General features: G+C 33.8%; 1 long non-coding RNA gene across 1 annotated transcript in view; it reads right to left on the reverse strand.

Annotated features, from left to right (window-relative positions):
* The window catches only part of LOC134758310 (uncharacterized), a 100704-nt gene that overhangs the window by 40285 nt on the left and 35036 nt on the right, over positions 1-25383 (reverse strand). The gene's annotated exons all lie outside the window — the stretch shown is intronic.

Genomic DNA, 25383 nt, shown 5'->3' on the forward strand with positions numbered 1-25383 from the left:
TGTGACCTTCGTTCTCTACATTCAAATTATGTATGTCCATTTATTTAATAAAAGTATAAATTCCTCTTCTATACTCTCTCCCCAGTGTAGAGACTTAATTCTCTAGAGTTACTGAAATCAATATAATAAAACTTCCTTGGCCTCTAGAGACTTTAAAGTAAATTCAAAATTTAGCCTGCTCAGCAGTTAGTACAGTTAACAATAGTTTCAAAGCCCAAACTTTAATCCTGAATCTGTTCAGTCAGGCTGCTTGCAATCCATATGGTTCTTTAACTGCTCAATTAAAGTTTAAAAAGTGGGAACTCAGTTGAAAAAGTCATTTTCCTCTTGTGTGTACTTCACCAAAATAGACCCTTCATTGTTTTCTTTTCTTTTGAAAATAATTCAATATTTTCAAGTAGAAAGTATTATAATTTCTATTAAAAAACAATATTCATGTGTAATTCTAAAAATCAATCAGCACTTTGCTGTTCTTTTCCCTCCAGTATTCTTAGGCTTAAACTTGTCTGAAAATTGTGTTTACATTATTCATGGAGAACATATTTACTTCAACTTCATTGAGTCTAAAGGGAAGAAAAGAAGCCACAATTTATTATGCACTCAGTTTTCTGTGAAGAATGAAGGTGAATAGTGATTAGGTATATAAAAGGAGCTGAATTGCAATCCTGGTTGATTTGGCATGGAAGCAGAAGTATGCTTTCTCTTGCTTATACTACTACTTTGTCCAAAGGATCAAGATCAAAATATTGACATGACCATAAAGGTATGCCTAACCAAGGTTAATCCAGATCTCTAGCCTTTCACTTGACCTCTTTTAGTGGCTTCAACGTTCGGGCCATATCTGTTTGCTTTTATTCTGGATGCCACTATGCTCCTTCCAAACTTAGAAACGCTTGATCTTTGTGCTTGGAATGTTCACCATTCCCAAATCTGTTTGCCTTGTTCTGTTTATGTTTCTGATCTCAAATTAAAAACGACTTTCTCAGGGAAAGTCTTCCAGTTTACCAAAGACTAAGTCATTACCTTTAAAATATATACTCAAAACTGGTCATCCTAATCAGTTCTAAGTTAATTTTTAGGTGGTTATTTGATTGAAAACAACATTTAAAATTCCTTTGAATGCACTTTTGAAAACATTTATTGGATGAATTGGATAATGATAACTATAGTAATAATAACATTCATTTTGTGCTTAACATGACAGGAATTATTCTAAAGTCATATATAAGTACTCACACAGACACATGTAAACTTAAATCTCATAGGAAATCTATGAGAAAAACCCTAGGAGACAGTTCATTATGTGTCTGCCTATCCTATAAGTGAAGAACTGTCCTTTTTACTGAATTATCTTTCAAGGATATTTATGTAGAACACAGACTTGGAAGACAGAGATAGTGTCTTTCTACAGGGTAACGAATGCACATGTTTACAGTCCAGTTTAATATAGATAATGTCTCCTTCCAAAGCTAAAGATGTAGGCGTGCTTATAGCCCATTCTAAAGATTCCAGTTACCTGAAATCAAGGTTTCTCTCCTGCAATATAATCCTTAGTGTATAAGGGTCATGTGGCTCTCTGCATAGCTTTGTGAAAACCAAGGTTCAGGGAACAAACACAAAAATGGTGATAATCTGGCTACTGTTATTTTTATGCATAACAAATCATTCTTAGCCTCTGACCTGGAAATCTCTTGTGCCTTCCAAATCTCATGTTGAAATGTGATTGCCAGTGTTGAAGGTGGGAGGTGTTTGGGTCATGGGGGTGGACTTCTCATAAATTATTTGATGCCCCCTTTGTGGCAATGAGTTAGTGCAAAGCCTGATTGTGAAAAAAAAAAAAAAAAGAAAAAGAAAAAAAAGAAAGAAAGAAAAAAAGAGTCTGGGACCTTCCCTCACTCTATCTTGCCTCCTGTCTTGCCATGTGATATGTGGGCTTCCCTTTTGCATTCCACCATGATTGTAAGTGTCCTGAGGCCTCACTAGTAGCTGAGCAAATGCTGGTGCCATGCTTGCATAGCCTGCAGAACCATGAGCCAAATAAACCTCTTTTCTTTTTATGAATTACCCAATCTCAGGTATTTTCTTTATAGGAACACAAATATATTAACACAAAGGATGAATGAAACTATGACAGGACAAACAGTTAGCTTGCAAGTAGTGTAAAATGTCAAAACTGCTATGGTTTTGAAAGTGAGAATTATTATCATTATTATTATACCTACTTGACAGAAAAGACAGCAGAAGTACAGAGAGATGAAGAGGCCATTTATCTTTTATTATTTCACCTTCTTTATGCACAACCAAAATGGCTAGAACTTTTGAATTTTTTTCATAGTTAATCCCAAGCAACAGACATGTTGAATATACTACACTAAGCTGACAACTTGTATTTATATCCATTTATATCAGCATTATAATGCTGAAAGTGTTAAAATTACCACACTAAATTATTGTCTAATTTAATCAAAGATGTGTATGAAATACATTATCTACAAAAAGTGAATTATGTATTATTGGTTTTCATTGGGGATTTAGATTCAAAAGCTTAACTTGGAAATTCACATTTTTAAAATTTTTAATAAATGTCATAACAACATATTCCTAATTGAGCAATTAAATTAATTGTTAAACAATTTGTGCATATTCAGATAGTTTTCATCTAAAATCCCATTATGATGGGTACTAAGTAAATTATATTTCAACTATGTGATGGGGAGGTATAGTCTACCAAAATAATATTTATAACTGGTTTAGTGGCTTAAGTGATAATTTTAAGGAAAATTATCTGAATAAAAATTAGATGCATTTACCGTGATCTCATACTACATACAAATAAACAGGTATATGACTGAAATAAAATGACCATATGGATTTTACCAGTGCTTATATCTACTCAGGAGAGCCTTGGTATCAACAGTTTTTTTGTTAAAATAAAAAAATAAAAATAATCATATAATACATTTATGTGGAGAAATAAAATAACAATATCTGATGTGGTACAGATATAACTGGCTAGTTAATTTTATTCTTGCAGATAAACAACTTGAATAATGTTCCAATAGAGCAAAATGGTCAGGAATGTGTTTTCTACAGCGAGAATGTGTGGGCTTAAACTTTTGGTGTTGACAATGGGCACCATGAAAGTTACAGTTCAGATGGTCAGAATATAAAATTTTTGACAATCTTGGCAAAAGTGAGAGTAAGAGATTTAAAAAAGGCAGTTATCTGCTTATGTGCTGTAACTTAGATTTCATGCTTGGATCCTTGAATTTTCCACCAAATAAAGTAGAAAAATTTGGCTTTGAGTTTCCTTAAATGCAGTACAAACTCCAGAACATAATCAGCACTACATTAGTGCTATTTGAAATAATGAATAAATAAAGGAATAGATGCTAAATGGCGTATGACTCCATTGTCCCTAAAAATATCCATTTAAAATGTAGAAGCTATATATAAATTTATTTTTTGATTATTTTATCAATCTAACATTAAGAAAGTACTAAAGAATTAAGACATCAGAGCAAGCAAAATTTGATCAGTAAAAATAAATTTGGAGAATCCCAAGGACAGTTTATATTAACTGCATACCTGCATAGGGAGGCATATTTAAGTGTAGAAGATTGAGCACACTTAAACAAAATGCTATAGGGCCGGTCATGACTTGAAGCCCAGTCATCAAAAACTTGAGCATTTCTGCAAAGCAGTATTAGTATATTTCAATTACCTTTAATGTTTTGCTTAGTTGTCCCCCTTAGTTATATTTGTACCTTTTAGAATTTAGGTTAAAATAAAAAATAATACATTCATTTTGTTAAAAAGGTAAACTAAAGTCAAATAACATTTTAGAGAGTTTATTTGAGTAAACAGCAATTTATGAGTTGGGCAACTCCAAAGCAGTAATGATTTAAAGTAAAGGCTCTAGTGAAAAGTCACAAGGGACCGGCTTTTACAGGGTGAATACAGAAGAAAATATTGGATTGTTTCCAATTATAAAGTTACCTTATTTGGTCTATCTTGCTGGAAAGTTGTGAGTTACATAAGTTTGCTGGCTGCTTCTGATTGATTGAGCTTAAGTTCTGTTAATATGATAGGATGCTATTCTAAAGTAGTAAATAGTTGTTTTCTGGTTGTTTTTTAATACAAGCATTTAAAAAAAAAGCTCAAGTTAAGTTTCACTTGTATTTGCAAACCAAGTAAGATTAAATTCACTTGTGCAGACTAACTAGCTTTGTCTGCTCAAGGATTCTTCATGTCTGGTCTCCATTGTAACTTATATTAGCAACCTTTATATATCATGAAAAATGCACCGGATTCTATTCTGAACATTTTAATTAAAATACATATTTTACTCTGATATTCACTCTATGATCTATTCTTTTTTTGTAGATTAGAATATTGAGGTACAGAAAGACTTAGTCACTTGTCCAAATCCCGGTGGAGCCAGCATTTGATCCCACAAATTCTAGCTGTAGAAAACACATTCCTGACCACTTTGCTCTGTTCTTGCATTCTATTTTATTTTACTGTCTGATTAAAAACATTGGCAAAATGAAGTTCTGTGTAACTCAGCATGTTTGAATAATGCATGCTCCTTCGTACAAATTTTTAGTTACATTTTAGGGAATTGTTTGTAATGTAGAATAAATGGAATATTCAGATGATCTGGAATTAGATATATTCAATGGTTACAATCAAACTATCTTGTATTTTTGAATTTTAAAAACCTCCAAAATCTGTACATTATAAAGCTTTTAATTTTTTTTAAACTGACTATACCTTCTTAAAAGAAAATTAAGAGCTATTTTCTAGCCTGCATTTCAAACAACTTGTTGTTTTCTCTTTTCAAATTGTTAAATTTCAAAGACCTACTTGGAGAACAAAGCAGCTGTTGCTTTAGCTAAAAATCTTCCAGTTCAACTTCAACCTACAGAACATTACCCATGAGATTAAGTAAAGTTCTCCCTAACATTCTGGTGTGTTGAATTAGAATGTATCTAATAAAAGAACTTTTTGTTAGCATTTTAGCAACCTAAAAAGAAAGAAAAAGAGAGAACTAAATATTTTTAATATTCAGTGTGATAGTTAATACTGAGCGTCAATTTGATTGGATTGAAGGAAGCAAAGTATTGATCCTGGGTGTGTCTGTGGGGGTCTTGCCAAAAGAGATTAGCATCTGAGTCAGTGGGCTGAGAAAGGCAGACCCATCCTTAATCTGAGTAGGCACCATCTAATCAGCTGCCAGCACTGCTAGAATATAAAGCAGGCAGGAAAACATGAAAAGGCTAGACTAGGTTAGCTTCCCAGTCTACATCTTTCTCCCATGCTGGGTGCTTTCTGCCCTAGAATGTCAGACTCCAAGTTCCTCAGCTTTGGGACTCGGACTGGCTTCCATGCTCCTTAGCTTGCAGAGGGCCTATTGTGGGACCTTGTAATCGTGTGAGTTAATACTGCTGTATAAACTCCCATATATATGTATATATGTGTGTGTGTGTGTGTGTGTGTGTGTATATGTGTATATATGTGTATATGTATATATATATGTGTATATATATGTTGTACGTTACCTTTCCTTTCTTTAGAAAATAAAGTTATATATATTATATAATTATAATTATATATATCTCATATATATATATATATATGAGATCTATATCTCTTAGCTCTGTCCCTCTAGAAAATCCCCACTAATACAGATTTAACCTTGATGTATACATTCAGGTAACTATTGTTTTCTAACTCTGAATTTTACCTTTTATATTCTATGATATGCTACCCTGTCTGAAAAGACAAAGAAAGTGGAAGTGAAAATTGAGAGCATGAGAAGAAACACATTAATGTTCAGACTATGCCCTGGGGAAATTGTGAATAAACGTTAATTTTTAGTGCCTTTACAGATGGAAGGAAAAGTTGGAGATAATAAAGAAGTCACTTATTATATTAGTCCATTTTCACACTGCTGACAAAGATATACCTGAGACTGGGTAATTTATGAAGAAAATGATTCTTAATGGACTCACAGTTCCATGTGTCTGGGGAGGCCTCACAATCATGGCATAAGGCAAAATGCATGTCTTTCATGGCAGCAGAGAATAGAGAACAAGAGCTAAGCGAAAGCGGAACCCCTTATAAAAACATTAGCTTTTGTGAGATTTATTCACTACCACAAGAACAGTATGGGGGAAACACCCCGTGATTCAATTATCTCCCACCAGGTCCCTCCCACAACTATGTAGGAACTATGGGAGCTACAATTCAAGATGAGATTTGGGTGGGCACACAGCTAAATCATATCACTTATCTCTCTAAATAATTGGCTAATTACAAGATATTAAGTCTAATGAATTTACAAAACTCACCTTAAGAAAACTATGCAATCCAATACAAATAACATTAGCATAGCTCCATATGCTGAACTTGAATGACTCTGCCACTCTGAAAGTCATTTAAGTTTTTTCAGTAAACATTCAAGGAAAGGAAAGAGAAAGGAAGGGATGAGAAGGGAAGAAAAGAGAGAGAGAAAGAGAAGGAGAAAAGTCAGAATTGTCTTAGGTAACACAAAGGCAACAAAGTCTTGAGTGTTTAGGAAAGGGTGAAGGAATAATCAAGTCATTGCTGTTTCTCATACAGAAAATCTAGAAAGAAAAACTTTACATATAAAGCTTATATATGTGGGTATAGGCTGAACTACAAATTAAAAAGAATCTAATATGTATAACTTTCCAAGTGCTCCCAGTGTTTTCTATAATATCATTATAGTAAAATTATAACTATCCACTGAATACAATATCTAATGACAAATTTTCCACTCAAATAATTTATAGACTTGATCAATATACATATTGACACACACATACACATTCATGCACACACAAAGATAAATAGATTTATTCATCAATCCTTGCAACCATACATATGATTATAGATACATGCATACATAGAACATTTTAACTGTGTAATATTACCTAATCTTTAAGAAGATCTCCTGAGATTTCCCCCCATTAGCACGTTATCTAGAAGCTTATTTAAATTACAGAAACTTCACAATTACATGTTAACACATTTTTCAGAATTAGCAATATACAGTAAGTGTATTTTAGTAACTTGTTTTGGAGGCACATTATTCCAATTTAAAATGTTTAAAATAGAAAGTTGTTATTTGTGTGTATTTTAATCTGTTTTGGTGATTATGCTATAACTCTAAAACTCTTCTGGTGGTATCCTTCTAGGTATTCCACAAGAAGAGAGTTCAAGTGGAAAGAGAAAAGTCATGTTACATAAGATTGTCTCTAATCAGTCAACCACTGGAGTCAGATAAAAATAGAAGATGAAAATCTGTCAGATGAAATTTCACTTTGGAAATATTGTTTGTGTTCTTGAAATGTATAAGATTTGTGTTTCTATCCACAAATTGTGTATATAGCAGCACATTAAAAGAGGTAGTTTCAGCTGATGTTCCCCAAAGTGCATATCGTATGTTCCAATGTTTCTGCATATCCTATACTTTAATATCTAAATTATATAAAGTCCCCATCTGTTGCACAAAAATTTGTCCTTCTGAAGATTCCTGAGAATTCCTAGAAAATGCCTGCATGTCTCAATTATTTCTTGTCATGTCTTCCTCTGAATTTTTGTTTCAAACTGCTCTTCATTATTTCTGGCCATATCCTTTAGCCCCAACCATGCCTTCATGGTTCCTCTCTGCATATTTTGCCTGTGAAAATGAACTCAGCCTTTCACTTTATTTTCTAAGATAGTGAGAACACAAAACTGCTTAAGGATGCATAGGTAACTTACAACTTAGAAAATAAAGTTATAAATTTAAATGTATAGATTCAATGCTATTTCCCTCAAGCTACCACTGACTTGCTTCACAGAATTGGAAAAAACTACTTTAAACTTCATATGGAACCAAAAAAGAGCCGGCACAGCCAAGACAGTCTTAGGCAAAAAGAAAAAAGCTGGAGGCATCACGCTACCTGACTTCAAACTATACTATAAGGCTACAGTAACCAAAAGAGCATGGCACTAGTACCAAAACAGATATATTGACCAATGGAACAGAACAGAGGCCTCAGAAATAACAGCACACATCTACAACCATCTGATCTTTGACAAACCTGACACAAACAAGCAATGGGGAAAAGATTTCCTATTTAATAATTGGTGTTGGGAAAACTGGATAGCCATATGCAGAAAACTGAATGCATATCTCATGAAATGTTCAACATATGTCATCCTCACTTCTCAATCTATCAATTATTTTCAATCTTAAAATAATCTCCATCAAAAATCCTAGAAGAAAACCTGGGCAGTACCATTCAGGACATAGGCATAGGCAAAGACTTCATGTCTAAAACACCAAAAACAATGTCAACAAAAGCCAAAATTGACAAATGGAATCTAATTAAACTAAAGAGCTCTGCACAGCAAAAGAAACTATCATCAGATTGAACAGGCAACCTATAGAATGGGAGACAATTTTTGCAATCTATCCATCTGACAAAGGGCTAATATCCAGAATCTACAAAGAACTTAAACAACTGTACAAGAAAAAAACAACCCCATCAAAAAGTGGGCAAAGGATATCAACAGACACTTCTCAAAAGAAGACACTTATGCAGCCAACAAATATGTGAAAAAATGCACATCATCACTGGTCATTAGAGAAATGCAAATCGAAACCACAATGAGATACCATCTCATGCCAGCTAGAATGGCGATCATTAAAAAGTCAGGAAAAAACAGATGCTGGAGAGGATGTGGAGAAATAGGAACACTTTTACACTGTTAGTGGGAGTGTAAATTAGTTCAACCATTGTGGAAGACAGTGTGGTGATTCCTCAAGGATCTGGAACTAGAAATACTATTTGACCCAGCAATCCCATTACTGGCTATATGCCCAATGGATTATAAATAATTCTACTATAAAGTCAAATGCACTCCTATGTTTACTGTGGCACTATTCACAATAGCAAAGACTTAGAACTAGCCAACTATTTATCTTGATCTGGCTTTTTCATTTCTAGATATAAATCTATAATTCTAACTGACTTCTACCTGTCTAGGTAGAATAAAATAATTAACAGATCAACTTCTGGACTCAAAGACCTTCCAAAATCCAGAAATACGTGTTTCCCTGCTTTAAATCCTACACAATAAGAGCTAAAGTCTTAGAGATAAAATTGGAGATTAAGGCCACCTACAATTTTCAATTTTGTCCCATTATTTCTTTCTATTCCCTTATTTCAGATCAAGTCAAAATACGTGGTTGATTTGGACATTTTTCTAATTTCTTTTTCTGTTAGCCTTGTGCTTGCAACACTGTCCCTGTATACATTACCTCTTTTTTTAAGTTCAGTTAAAATGCTATTTTCTTGCCGATGCCATTCCTAATCACTTCTTTTGTCAAAGAAACTATTTGCACACTCAGATAACATATAATTTCTATCTCTCATCTCCACTTATAACACATGATCTTACATTTTAATTATTCATGTGCTTTTTTTTATCTCCTGTCATAGGTTGAAAGTGCCCAATGAATTAAGTAATAAAAGTGGTATTTAAAGTGAACTTCAGTGGAAATGAACCTGCATATGATTGAAGAAAGGCAAATGAATGAAGTGATGAAAAATAGATGACTTAGTTTGAAATGATTATCATTAAAGGACTAAAAGCAGTTCTAGAACAAAAAGAATGGCATGTTAAGATTATTGTGTAGGCGATAATCGTGAATAATATGCTAGTATGGTAACACTATCCAGGCTCACATTCCAAAGTTTAATGTTAATATGGCAGAAATAACCCTATGCTAAAAACACAAAAGTTAAGATATAGTGGAATATTCATAATGCTGCCTATTATTTGGAAGGCCTTGGAAACTTGCAAAAACAAATAAATAAATACATAAATAGAAAACACTGTACCTTTCTCACTTACTCCAGCTCTGAGGATCCAGGAGCTGCATGTTGCACTTGGGTGTCTTAAGTGAAAGGATCCTCTTTGACATAAGTGATAAGCAATGCAGAAGCTCTCTTCCTTGCTTCTGTACATAGCACATTTACATGCCAGGGCTTTGGCATTAAAGTAAGTTGGCATTGTACATGCTTGTCTGTTTGGTCTGTTTACATATGTTACATACCACTTTAGCAATCCTGGTGTGACATCATTTCAAAGTCTTGCTCATACTCTCTTTCTACCCCAAGCCTTACAGAAGCTTATCACTGTATTTCACTAAAACTTTATGGTATGGAAAGAAAGAGCTACTCACTCTTTTTCTTCCTAGTCTACTCCTCTTTCTCACTTTATCATCTATTAAGATGGACATAAACAAGGAGTGCTCTGGAAAGCTAATGAGCACTTCTGTTACTGCTGTTACATTATCTCAAAAATTTTTCTAAAATATTTCCAATTTATTTGAACCCCCTGAAATCACAATTCTTTTTTTACTGATTTATTTCTCTGTCATGCTTATGAGCCACACTTCTTTGGTGAAAAGGGGCCAATACATTCTCACTACAATCCAGAGAGATTAGAAAATGTATTTTCTTTGCAACATCAAAAAGACACAATTTTGGTATGTAAGATCACCTTAGACTAAACTGTGTTGCTATGGCACAGATGATTTGGAGCAAGGGCTAAAAACAGTTGCCGACTCATTTCTCCTAAGGCCGTTGAAATACTTGTCAACAGGAAATGTGGAGTCTTGATTAGACTAGTGTAATTGTATTCCCATAACATAACTTCTGTGAGCCAAATTTCTCTCATCTGCAAGAAATGAAGCTAAAAATACCTACCAGGAGGATTTTTTTTGAAGATTAAATGGTGTAGGATATACAAAATACCCAGTCTGTAACAGGAACTCAAAAATGTTTCTCCATTTCTTCATATTTGTCTGAGTACATGTGAATAAAGACCAATTTAGAAACAACTGAAATTATTTTTAAAAGATAGATACTAATATTTTTGAAAGAATTTTGTGCTAACTTTCTTACAAACATCTGTGAATAAAAATAGCTGGAAAACGCCAAATAAAATTCTTAAATATTCAGATAAGCAAAGATTTGCTATGTAATTTATACTTAGCAAATTCTAAGGGAGTCACTCTACAAACACTCATCTGCATTACGGATTTTTTATTTTCCATGGAGACAATCATATAATTTCTTTTTACTAGATTCTGAATAGTTCTAAATAAAAAAGTAGCCCACCCCCATTATTGATCATAATTCACATCCTCATGATTTCTTTTCAAGACATCCTCATTATTGCAGTGAGTAAAACAGTTGCTTGCAATACAATTTTAACAAAAGAGAGAGGAATAAAAAGGAACTCCACTTTTCCTATTAAATCACACGACAAAGAAGTTGTTGAAATGGGAAATCAGATGGGTGTGTTTACTATTAACAGAGGCAAACCACGTAGATACCACGAGAAAAGTTGTGTGTCTATCTGTGTATTCAAGTTTAAAGAGAAACATGCTGACAACCTGATTTAGACAGAAACTCTTACAATTTATCTAAAGAAGAAATTGGTTCTCATTTTTATAAATTTTAAATATTGTCTTTTTTGAACTAGGTATATCCTATTTCAAGGTAGCAAATAAAATCATTCAGGTTTTTTATTTGTTTGCTTTTGCTACACTGAGATGAGATTTGAATATTTCAAGTTGTTTTATGTTAATCTTTTCATTTTGTTTATCCTTTTTATTTCTTTTTGTTAAATTTACATGTAATCAAATATGTGTACGTTAGAGACAGCTGGATTTTTCTTGAAGACCCGAAGTTTGACAAGGGATGGAGAAAGAGCACAAGGTAGAGTTTTTCAATTATAATTATGGAAGCAGGCACTATGTTCATGAATAAGTACAACTGGCTGTAATAGAGAAGTATCAGAAATGAATTCTTAATTCCTGTCAATTTTATATAGTCATTAATCTCTCTTTCAAAAAAATCAGCATCTTTGTTAAATAAATCATTTTCTTTTTACCTAGTAAGCTGATTTTTTAAATTATTAAATAGATGACATTAGTAAACAATGGTTCATTTTAAATTAAGATATCTGTGTTCAAATCTCAGCTCTGCTTCATATTACTGTCTATTGGGTGCACTTGCCCTACTTGATTTGTTTTTCTCTTGGATGGGAATGATACATCTCAAACAATTGGTATAAATATTATATAAGGCACAACATAGGAAAATTGCTTAGTGTGGTATCTAACACATTGTAAGAATGTGATAATGCATGGCTATCACTATAGGCCAGATTGTTTACTGAAACTAAATATTATATTTAGTAGACACTTAATGCCTTAGTTATTCATGATGGCTTACTTGCAACATTATATTTTCCATTTAATCTACAATACAATGGCAGCAAGGTTAGCTGAATTTCCCATCCTGGAGTCTGCTCCCATACTCATTTTACCCTCCTGTTGGGAGGAAAAAATTATCTGCCATTAAAGCCATCATATACCTTTGTCTAATTGGCAATGGGATGACAGGTTTATGGACTGCAGGATGATGGAACAGAGAATATTCACATATAATTTACTTTCCATATGTGTATTAGTTAAACAAATATGCATGTCAGATAATGCTGGATTCTGGAGTTACAGCAATGTGCAAGAGGAAGAAAGGACCTGCTTTAGTAGAATTTATATTCAAGTGGCTAAAACACTATTCATCAATTATATTATTGTTTGCACTTTTTCATTTTTCTCTTTTAAAAGAAGATTATACATCTCCATTATTTCCATGTGACTTGCCCATGTATCCCATAGGAGACACAGATACACATATATAGGTACAGATATAGGTAAAGATATGATATAGAAAGCTAGATAGATATCTCCTGATCTCATTGGCTCTGGTTTTAGTCATGGGGCTTATTCTGAACAATGGAATATGAGTGGATGTAATGTGAACCATGTCCAAACAGAAGTTTTCAATAGTGTCACGTCTCTCTCTCTGTTAAAAGGATATACATATCTACATAAGAATGAGATTTCAACTTGATGCCTAAGATGAAATAACTAATGGAACAGAGCTATATCTTACCCACAGATTGCCATAGATTTCCATAGAGCCATAAGACCATAACTGCAGCCTCTGGTAGCATACATGTAATGTGACAGAGAAGTAAACCATTATTGTTATAAGTCACTGTGACTTGAGATTATTGGTTGCCATTGTCAAGCTGACAAATACAGATAATAAATAAAGAAATAACCCTTCATAACCTGCTGATATTTAACATTAACATGGTAACATGGCATAAAGATGTCTAAAAAATAATTTAGATATCTTGGTGAGGAAATGCCTCTCTGTTGAAAACAGGTCCCCAAATCTGGCCACAAACTGGCCCCAAAACTGGCCATAAACAAAATCTCTGCAGCACTGTGACATGTTCATGATGGCCATGACACCCACGGCAAAGGTTGTGGGTTTACTGGAATGAGAGCAAGGAACACCTGGCCCACCCAGGGCAGAAAACTGCTTAAGGCATTCCTAAGGCACAAACAATAGCATGAGTGATCTGTGCCTTAAGGACATGTTCCTGCTGCAGATAACTAGCCAGGGTCCATCCCTTGTTTTCGGCCCATCCCTTTGTTTTCCGTTAAGGAATACTTTTAGTTAATCTATAATCTATAGAAATAATGCTTATCACTGGCTTGCTGTCAGTATATATGCGGGTCAAACTCTGTTTGGGACTGTCAGCTCTGAAGGCTGTGAGTCCCCCAGTTTCCCACTCCACACTCTATATTTCTGTGTGTGAGTCTTGAATTCCTCTAGCGCCACTGGGTTAGGTTCTCCACGACTGAGCTGGTCTTGGCACCTCTCTAAAGTTGAAACATTTAAGCTGAGATCTGCTGAAAAAGTCATCAAAGAAAGTCAGAAAGAAGACCATTAAAACAATAGGAAAAAAAATGCAAAAGCCCTCAAGCAAGAAAGGTCATGACACAAAAAGAATATGATGAATCCAAGGACACTGAAAATGCAAGTGTGGCCTTCTGAGTACAGTATGTAAGAAAGAAAGTGGCAAGGGACAAACTTATGGAGTTAGGCTGACACCAGTTCATGTGGGGCTTTATATTATAAATTAGGTTCAATACTTTAGATTTTGTAAAAAGTCACTGGAAATGTAAAAGCAGAACAGGAATATAATCTAATTTTCATTTTGAACAGATTACTCAGATAGCTATTTTGACAACTGTTTTTAAGAGGACAATAGTAGAGACTGGGATATATTTGTAAATTCTGAATTAGTCAAGGTAAGATGTGTTGATGACTTGATTAGAGTTAATAAATAATTTCCATTTTACTCCTGTTGCCCTCCAGAGTTCTGGGTTCATTTCTCATTTTCCTTATCTAAGATGATTGCAAGGAATCTTTTCAGGAGTGGTAGAGTCTGCTTCATTCAAAAGTGGTTATTGTCTCATTAATTCTTGGGTCAATTTTTGTCTCCATCAAACAAGGTAAAATGCCTCATATATGAGGCAAAGTTATTTTATGTTACCTTTCATTATTGTGAAGAAGCATTCCTATAGCTTCTGCTGCCAATTGAACTTTTTAAAAATTATCTGAGACATAATATAGCTTGTCCTTTCTCACCATGAAACATCATGATCTATTTAAAAATTCCCCTTATGATGAGATAGAAAAAGAATGTTTTTGCAAGTGTTTTGATTTTTGTATTTAAAAATAAATATTGTGAGATTTTAGAAGCAGATAAAAAACTCAAACTGATTGGTAGGCTTTATTTTTCCTATACAAACTTTCTTTCAATTATTAATTTTTCCAGTAAAACAAAGATGTATAAAATATTTTATGGTAAAAATGGAAAAGGCAGCATGAGGCAAGCAATAATTAAGTCATCTGATACAATTCCAACCTTCTGTGCATTCTCAATACTTAATAGTTTTTATCAATTTTTTGTTTTACAGGGAAATATGATGCAATTCCATGTTTCTATGCATTCTCAATACTTAATAGTTTCTATCAATTTTTTGTTTACAGGGAAATATAATAATCATTATAGATATTATATACTCAGAAAATAATATCAGCCAGAAACACAGATGACAAATTAATTTATCTACTTTTTTATATATAATTCATGTTGCTTCATACTAAAATAAAATTGAAAAATTTTTGCCATTTGTTTTTATTAAGGTAAGAACATTTACTTACCACAAGATCTACTCTCTTAACAAATGTTTAAGCATGCAATGCAATATTGTTAACTACAGCACAATGTTGTACAGCAGAACTCTAGAACTTACTCATCTTGCTTAACTGAAATCTTATACCCATTAACCAGCAATTTCACATTTTTTCCTCCCCTCAACTCCAGGCAATCAGTATTCCACTCTTTGTTTCTATGAGTTTGACTATTTTTGATACCTTATATAAGCAGAATCATGCAGCATTTCTATGACTAACTTATTTCACTTAATATGCTGTCTTCAGTTTCATCCATGTTGTTGCATATGGCAGGATTTCTTTATTTGTTAAGGATGAATAATATTCCCTTGTTTATATATCACGTTTTCTATGTTAATTTATTCATTGGTGCAATGGGTTATTTCTACGTCTTGGTCATTATGAATAATACTGCAAGGAACATGGGGGTGCAGATATCTCTTCAACATACAGATTTTAATTCTTCTGGATATATAGTCAGAAGTAGAATTTCTGGATCTTATGATAGTTCTATTTTTAATTTTTTGAAGAATCAGCATGCTGAATTAGAATTTCTTCACATCCTTCACAATACTTGCTGTCTTCAATTTAATTTTATTTTATTTTTGATAAAAGCCATTCTAGCAAGTATAAGGTGATATCTCACTGTGGTTTTTGACTGTATGTCCTTGACTATTATTGATGTTGAATATCATTTCATATATCTGTTGGCTATTTCTATATTATCTTTAGAGAAATGTCTATTCAAGGAATATGCCAATTGAAAAAATCAGGTTAATTGGCATTTTTGCTATTGAGTTGTAGGAGCTCTTTATATTTTTGGATATGACCACTTATCAGATACATAGTTACATTTTTACTCTGTTGATTATTATTTTTTGCTGTGTAGAAGTTTTGTAATTTTATTTAGTCCCATTTATGCATTTTTGCTTTTGTTGTCTTCTGCTTTTGGTATTATATTTAAGAAATCATTGAAAAGACAAATATCATAGACATTTATTTCCTATGCTTTAATCTAAGATGTTTTACAGTTGCATGTCTTACATTTGTCTTTAATTCATTTTGAGTTGATTTTTGTATATGGTGTAATACACAGGCCTAATTTCATTCTTTAGTATGTGAAGTTTTCTAGCACCATTTGCTGAAGAAATTATCCTTTCCTTATTCCGTATTCCTGACATTCTTGTTGAAGATCAGTGAACTGTACACTACTGGGCTTATTTCTGATCTCTCTCTTCTGTTCCATTGTTCTGTACACTGGTTTTTATGCCAGCACTATACTGTTTGAATACTGTAGCTTTGTAATATATTTGAAATCAGGAAGTACAGTGCCTGCAGTTTTTATCTTCTTTCTCAATAACTGTTTAACTATTAGGGGTCTTTTGTGATTCCAAATGAATTTGGGGATTTTTTTTTCTATTTCTGTAAAAAGTGGCATTGAGATTTTGATTGGGGTTGCATCAAATCTGTAGATTTCTTTCGATAATATGGACATTTTAACAATAGTAAGTCTTTCAATCTGTTAACACAAGATGTCTTTCCAATGATTAGTGTCTTTAAGTTTTTCATCAATGTTTGTAATTTTCAGTGAACAAATATTTTCCCTCCTTGGTTAAGTTTATTTCTAAGTGATATGGTTAGGCTTTGTGTTCCCACCCAAATCTTATCTTGAATTCTAATTCCCATAATCCCCACATCTCATGGGAGAGCCCAGGCAGAGGCAACTGAATCATGGGGGTGGGTTCACTCATGCTGTTCTCATGATAATGCGGGTGCTTTCATGAGATCTGATGGTTTAAAAGTGGAAGTTTTCCATGTGCTCTCTCTCTGTCTCTCTCTCTCTCACACACACACACACACACTGGTGCCACCTTGAGAAGAAGATGCTTGCTTCTCTTTGCCTTCTGCCATGATTGTAAGTTTCCTGAGGTCTCCCTACCCATGATAAACTGTGAGCAAATTAAACCTCTTTCCTTTATAAATTACCCAGTCTCGGGCAGTTCTTTACAGCAGCATGAAAATAGACTAATACACTACATATTTTATTTTTTATTGTATTGTAAGTGGAATTGTTTTCTTAATTTCCTGTGTAGTTTGTTGATTGCAACTAGTTTTCGCAGATTGATTTTGTATCCTGTAATTTTACTAACTTTATTTTTTAGTTCTAATAGATTTTTGTGCTATCTTTAGTGTCTTATAGATAAAAGATAAGGTCATCCTCTAACAGATAAATTTTACTTCTTCCTTTCTGATTTAGATAACTTTATTTTTTTCCCACAGGGTAAGATATTAGCTGAATATCTATTACATATTGCCTTTATTATGTTTAGGTAAATTATTTTTCTTATGTTTTTGAGAGTTTTTAATATTTAAAGGGTGTTGAACTTTGTCAATATTTTGAGATGATCATGTGATTTTTTTTTATTTTTCATTCTGTTAATGTGGTATATCCCCTTAATTGGTTTGTATATTTGGGACTATTCTTGCATCCTGGGAATAATGCCACTTGGTCATGGTGTACCATGCATTTAATATTGTATTAGGCCATTTTCACGCTGCTAGAAAGAACTTCCCAAGATTGGATAATTTATTAAGGAAAGAGGTTTAATTGACTCACCGTTCAACCTGCACGGCAAAATCTCAGGAAACTTACAATCATGGCGAAGGCAAAAGGGAAGCAAGGCACCTTTCTCACTAGGTGGCAGAAAGGAGAAATGAGCAGGGGAACTGCCAGACACTTTTAAAAACATCTGTTCTCATTAGAACTCACCACTATCAGAGGAACCACCTCTGTAATCCAATCACTTCCCACCAGTTTCCTCCCTTAACACCTGGGTTTAACAATTCAAGATGAGATTTGGGTAAGGACAAAAAGCTAAACCATATCAAACATACTGTTGAATTTGGTTTGCTAGTATTTTGTTGAGGATTTTTACATCTGTATTCATCAGGGATATTGGGATATACTTTTATTTTCTTGTAGTTTTCCTGGCATTGGTATCAGGGTAATGCTTGCTTCATAAAATGAGTTTGAAAATGTTCCTTGTTTTCCAAATTCTTGGAAGACTTTGTGATGGGTTGATGCTAATTATTCTTTAAATATTTAATAGCATTTAACCCTGAAGACATCTGGTCCAGGTCTTTTCTTTGTTGGGAGGTTTTTTTATTATGAATTTAATCTTCTCATTTAATATTGTGATAGTGACTGAGTTCTCATGAGATCTGATGATTTTATGAGGGGCTTTTCTCTCTTTGCTCAGAACTTCTCCTTCCTGCCACCATGTGAAGAAAGATGTGTTTGCTTCCTCTTCTGCCATGATTGTAAATTACCTGAGGCCTCCCCAAACCCTGGGGCACCATGAATCAACTAAACCTCTTTTTCTTTATAAATTACCCAGTCTTTGGTATGCTTTTTATTAGCAGCAAGAGAACGGACTAATACAGTCTCCATATTTGGTCATCTGTCTGGATGATCTGTTTTGAAAATATAGTGTTGAAGTCCTTTACTGCTATTGGATTGCTGTTTATTTCTCTCTACAGTTCTGTCCATGTTTGCTATTTATAAGTATGTTCTCTGATGTTAGGTGCACATATATTTATTATTGTTATATCTTCCTAATGAATTGATTTTTTATAATTATATGACGACCTTCTTTGTCTTTTGTGATGGTTTTTGACTTAAAGTCTTATTTTCTGTTATAAATACAACTATAATTTCGGTTGAATATCTTTTTCCACCCGTTGAATTTTGGCTGTATGTGTTCTTAAAGGTAAAGTAAGCCTCTTATACATACAATATCTTTGGATCTTTTAAATTTTATTTTAATTCCATTCAGCCACTCTATATTTTGTATTGGGGAGTTTAATCTATTTATGTTTAAAGTAATTATTAACAAGAAAGGACTTAGTATTGCCATTTTGTTAATTATGACCTGTTTGCCTTATATTTCTCTCCACCTTCTTTTCCTTTTGTGACATCTTCCCTTGTGATATGTTGATATTTTTGTGTTAATTATTCATCAATACTTCTTTTATCTTTTGTGTAATTTCTAGAGATGTTTTCTTTGTGTTTTGGTAAAGCACACATAAATGATCTTATAACAGCCTATTTTAAGCTGGCAACAACCTAACTTCAATCAAATACAAAAATTGTTACATTTTACTTTTTCTCCCACACTTTAAGTTACTGATATCATAATTTACATCTATTTATACTGTTTATTTATAACATATTTTCAAAATTATTTTTATTTTAAGTAGGTTTGTCTTTATCTTTTACAGTAGAATTAACTTATATGAGCACCACCATTATGGTGTTACAGTATTTTGTGTTTGTTTATATATTTACCAGTGAATTTATACTTTCATATACTTTTGTGTTACAGTTTAGTGTCCTTTTAACATGAAGATCTCCTCTTAGCATTTAGTAAGGTAGTTGTAGAATTGCCTCAGTATTTGTTTGTCTGGGAAAACATTTATCTCTCTTTATTGTTGAATGATGGTTTTACTGATTGTAATATTCTTGATTGGCTTTTTTTTCTTTCTGCATTTTGACATATTTCACTTCCTTCTGTCCTGAAAATTTTCTATTGATAAGTCCACTGATAGACATGTGGAGGTTTTTCTTTATGCTCTAATTCATTTTTCTCTAGGTAATTTCAAAACTTTATTTTAGTCTTTAAGTTTTAACAATTTCATTATAATGTTTCTCTGTGTATAATTATTTGATTTCATTTTATCTGAGGCCATCAGGCTTTGTGAATCTGTAGGTTTATTTCTCTCCTCAGAATTGGGAAATTTTTATCCATTTTTTTTTAACATAGGCTGTTCCTTTTTTCACCTCCTGAGAATCTCATAATGTTTTTATTCATTGACTTGGTGGTGTCCCATAGTCCTTTAATTTTTTTTTTGGCAGGGGGGTCCTTTTCATTTATTTTCCTTTTTTCTTCATTAACTGGATAATTTATAATAATCTATTTTGAAATATTGCTGACCCTTTTTTCTGCTTGATCTGTCTGCTGCTAAACCCTTCTAATGTATTTTTATAAGTCATTGTATTTTTTATTTCTAGGATTTTTGTTTAGTTCTTTTTTATAGTTTTTATTTCTTTGTTGATATTCTCATTTTGTTTTGTTTCTTGATTTTCCTGATTTTGTTTAGTTGTCTACTTGTTCTCTTTTAACTCACTGAGCTTCTTTAATATTATTATTTTGAATTATTTGTCAGGTAATTTGTAGATTTTTATCTCTTTAGGTTGATTGCTGGAGATTTACTGTGTTCCTTACACTGGGTCACATTTTCTTAATTATTTGTTTTGTGTAATTATGTGTTGGTATCTGTCCAGTTGAAGAAACAGCCACTTCTCCCATCTTTACAAACTGGCTTTAATAAGAAAAATCCTGGGCCAGGCAAGGTGGCTCACACCTGTAATCCTAACACTTTGGGGGCTGAGGTGGGCAAATCACAAGGTCAGGAGTTTGAGACCAGCCTGGCCAACATGATGAAACCCTGTCTCTACTAAAAATATAAAAAATTATCTGGGCATGGTGGTGGGCGCCTGTAATCCCAGCTACTAGGGCGGCTGAGGGAGGAGAATCACTTGGATCCAGGAGGCAGAGGTTGAAGTGAACCAAGATCACTCCACTGCACTCCAGCTTGGGTGACAGAGTGAGATTCTTTCAAAAAAAAAAAAAAAAAAAGAAAGAAAGAAAGAAAAGAAAAGTAAAATCCGTCACCAATCACCAATGAGCCTGGTTAGAGATTCTGGATGCTTCCAAAACTTTATCTACAAATATGTCTTCTCCAGATGTGTGTATTTGATTCATAATTAGAGAAATATATGAGATTATTTTTTTCTGGTACTTGTACTCTCTTTTCCACTGTGGTGTCTGACTACTGTTTCATAAGCCAGGATGTTGGAGGCACACTCCACTCTTCTCCCTCCTTGAGGGGAAGCCTCAGATGCTGTAACTTCTTTCAGTTTTGCAAAGCTATGCGGGACATAGAAAGTCACTCAACCTCTTCCTTTGTTTAAGGTGCCCCCAAGGAACTAAACTATGTTGGTTTTGGCAGTGCCGTAAGTGAGGTGAGAAAGGAAATGGCATATAGGGTATCAAATAAAAAAGCAGGGACATTGGATAAACACTCCATTCTCTCTTTCCCACAAAGGGAACAGAGGTGGACTGGGGCACTCTCTCTCAATTCTGAGATAAGCTGTCTTGTAGGAGGGGCTGATGTGAGTTAAATTAAAAGGCATTTCTTAATCATTCTAATGTAGCTGATCTTGGCTTTGTGTTCACGTGAGACACTAGGACTTCTGAACTGGATTCAGGACTTCTCATTAAGGTATTTTAGTTTACACATCATTGTAAATTGGCGCTTCTGGGAGAAAATGAAGTCTATAACTTCCTACTATGTCATCTTTTTGACGTCATTCACTACTTTGTTGTTGTTTACGATAATGTAGTTATATCTGTGTTATGTTTATAATAATTTTGAAAGTATTGAGAATAAGCTTTATCATTAAAAACTATTTCAAAGTTTTTCTTCAACAGTAACTTATAATTGACCCAATTCCTTTAAATTTTAGCTAAAATTATGTGTATCAATAATATATTTTAATTTATTCATTTTTGTATCCTCAGTTTTTTTATTGTATTCTTATTGTGTTTATGTTATCAAGTTATGTTGTTTCTTAAGGGAGAAAGTTTTGTTTTTTTCTTTTTCTGTATTCTTTATGCAAGACATTTTCTTCAATCTTTTTTTCACAAGTTTTGTAATGTTTGCTTTTAATGAATACTAATAGATTTTTCTATAAAATTGAAAAATTAAATTTTATCAGTTTAAATATATATACTTTAAAGTGTGTGTTTATTTTTTAAATATCATATATGAATTATTTCTCAGAATAATGTTTTTCTCAGTGTCTTATTTTACTTTAGTATTATTTTTGCTGAATTATTTTTATGCTTCTAAACATCTCAGTCTTTAAACTAGGAATGTTTTATAATAACAAACAATAGTTTCATTCTGGTAGCCTTTTTCTTTGTTATCTTAAATTTAACACACTCCTTTTATAATCTTATTAACAAAAACAAAAATGCCTCCAACATTTATTTATTTTCTTCTTCCATGTGAATTTTTTTTATTTTCTTGCTACAATTATTTACTTCTAAACCAAAAATGATACTAACAAATTAATAAAAAGTACATTAAAATTTTTAAAGATGAAACATTTGAGATCACTCATTCAGCAAAAGAGTTTATGGCTTTATCTTTCTAAAGAAAACAGATTGATTTATTGCTAAAGTCTTTATATATACATACTCCAAAAACCTTTACACCCCATTTCAGAAAACTGCTTGCCACAGAACCAAATGAATTAAGTAGAATGTTTCAAATCATCTCATAATTAAATAGCTTTTGCTTCTATACTGCTTTGTATAGATCTACTAAACCTATCATTGACTCATGAGATTGGAAGAATTAAATAAGTTAATATATGTAATTCACTGAAAAGAGTCCCGAAATATAATAAATTCTCAGACATGGTAACAATTATCTCTACCAAATAAATGTTGTATTATTCCATTTTCACACTGCTGATAAAGACTTACCTGAGACTGGGTAATTTATAAAGGAAAGAGGTTTAATAGACTCACAATTCCACATGACTGGGGAGGCCTCAATCATGGTGGAAGGAGAAAGGCATGTCTTACATGCCAGCAGACAAGCCAGAATAATGATAGCCAAGTGAAAGGGGAAACCCATTATGAAATCATCAGATCTCGTGGGACTTACTCACTACCACAAGAACAGCATGAGGAAAACCGCCCCTGTGATTCAATTATCTCCCACTGGGTTCCTCCCACAATACGTGAGAATTATGTAAGCTACAATTCAAGGTGAGATTTTGGGCAGAGAAAGAGCCAAACTATATCATTCTACCCTGGCACCTCACAAAACTCATGTCCTCACATTTCAAAACCAATCATGTTTTCCCAACAGTCCCCCAAAGTTTTAACTCACTTTAGCATTAACTCAAAAGTTAACTCAAAAGGGCAAGTTCATTCTGCCTATCAGCTTGTAAAATCAAAATCAAGTTAGTTACTTCCTAGATACAATGGGGACACAAGCATTGGGTAAATACAGTTATTCCAAATGGGAGAAATTAGCCAAAACAAAGGGGTTACAGGCCCCAGAGAAGTCCAAAATCCAGTGGGGAAGTCAAATTTTAAAGTTCCAAAATGATCTCCTTTGACTCCATGTCTCACATCCAGGTCACACTGATGTAAAAGGTGGGATTCCATGGCCTTGGGCACCTCTGCCCCATGGCTTTGCATCCCAGTCCCCCACCCAGCTGCTTTTATGGGCTAGTTTTGAGTGCCTGTGGCTTTTCCAGGTGTACAGTGCAAAATGTTGTTAGATTTGCCATTCCGGGTCATGGAGGACAGTGGCCCTCTTCTCACAGCTCCACTAGGCAGTGGTCCAGTGGAGACTCCGCTGGGGCTTCAACCCCACATTTCCCGTTAGCACTACCCTAGCAAAGGTTCTCCATGAGGGCCCCACCCCTGCAACAAACTTCAGCCTGGACTTCCCGGCATTCCATACATCCTCTGAAATCTAGGTGGAGGTTCCCAAACCTTAATTCTTGACTTTTTGGCACCAGCAGGCTCAACACCATGTGGAAGCTGCCAAGGCTTGGGGATTGCACCCTCTGAAGCCATGGCCCGGTCTGGACTGTGGCCCTTTTAGCCATGGCTAGATCAGCTGGGATACAGGGCACCAAACCATTTATTCCTTCTAGTTCTTCAGGCCTGTGATAGGAAGGGCTGTCACAAAGGTCTTTGACATGCCCTGGAGACATTTCTCTCATTGTCTTTGCAATTAACATTTGGATCCTCATTACTTATGCAAATTTCTGCAGCTGGCTTGAATCTCTCTTCAGAAAATGGGTTTTTATTTTATACTGCATTGTCAGGCTATACATTTTCCAAACTTTTATCCTCTATTTTCTAACTAAATGCTTTTGACAGCACCCAAGTCACCTTTTAATGCTTTACTTCTTAGAAATTTCTTCCACCAGATACCCTAAATCATCTCTCTCAAGTTGAAAGTTCCACAGATTTCTAGAGCAGGGGCAAAATGCTACCAGTCTCTTTGCTAAAACATAGCAAGAGTCACCTATACTCCCATTCCCAACAAGTTTCTCATCTCCATCTGAGACCACCTCAGCCTCGATTTCATTGTCCATATCATTATCAGCATTTTGGTCAAAGCCATTCAACAAGTCTCTAGGAAGTTCCAAACTTTTCCATATTTTCCTGTGTTCTACTAAGCCCTCCAAACTCTTCCAAACTCTGCCTGTTACCCAGTTCCAAAGTCACATCCCCATTTTCAGGTATCTTTACAGCAGTGTCACAGTCCCAGTATCAATTTACTGTATGAATCTATTTTCACATTGCTGATAAAGCCATACCCAAGACTGGGAATTTATAAAGGAAAGAGGTTTTAATGGACTCATATTTCCATATGGCTGGGGAGGTCTCACAATCCTGGTGGAAGGTAAGGAGGAGCAAGTCACATCTTACATGGCAGCCAGGAAGAGAGAGAATGAGAACCAAGTGAAATAGGCTTCCCCTTAAAAATCCATTATATCTTGTGAGACTTATTCACTATACCATGAGAACAGTATGGGGAAAACTGCCCCCATGATTCAATTACCTCCCACTAAGTCTCTCCCATAACATATGGGAATTATGTGAGCTACAATTCATTATGAGGTTTGGGTGAGGAGACAGAAAAACCATATCAGATGTCAACAATTATTATATCTACCACAACATTGTGCAGAATGCCAATTACATGGTCAGTTATTTGTAAATTCTGTTAAATTGAGTGTGTGCCTTTTATTGCAGAAGACAGTTTAATTTATGGTTTTACTTTGTAAATTAGAAATATTAGAAATACATAAGAAATTCATTTGAATTTTTTTCTTCTACCTGGTTTAAAGACCACCTATCAAATCCATTTAATTTTCCATTTGAAAAATTTATATAGACACAATTTTATTTGGTACCTGCTCATCCACAACATTACTTGACTTAATAGACTAAATTTTAATGACCTGAAATTGAACCCAAAATATTTTTCGGCACATCATTCAGCATATAACTCCAGGCTT

The sequence above is a fragment of the Gorilla gorilla genome, chromosome 3, assembly GCF_029281585.2.
Source record: "Gorilla gorilla gorilla isolate KB3781 chromosome 3, NHGRI_mGorGor1-v2.1_pri, whole genome shotgun sequence".
Classification (NCBI taxonomy): Eukaryota; Metazoa; Chordata; class Mammalia; order Primates; family Hominidae; genus Gorilla; species Gorilla gorilla.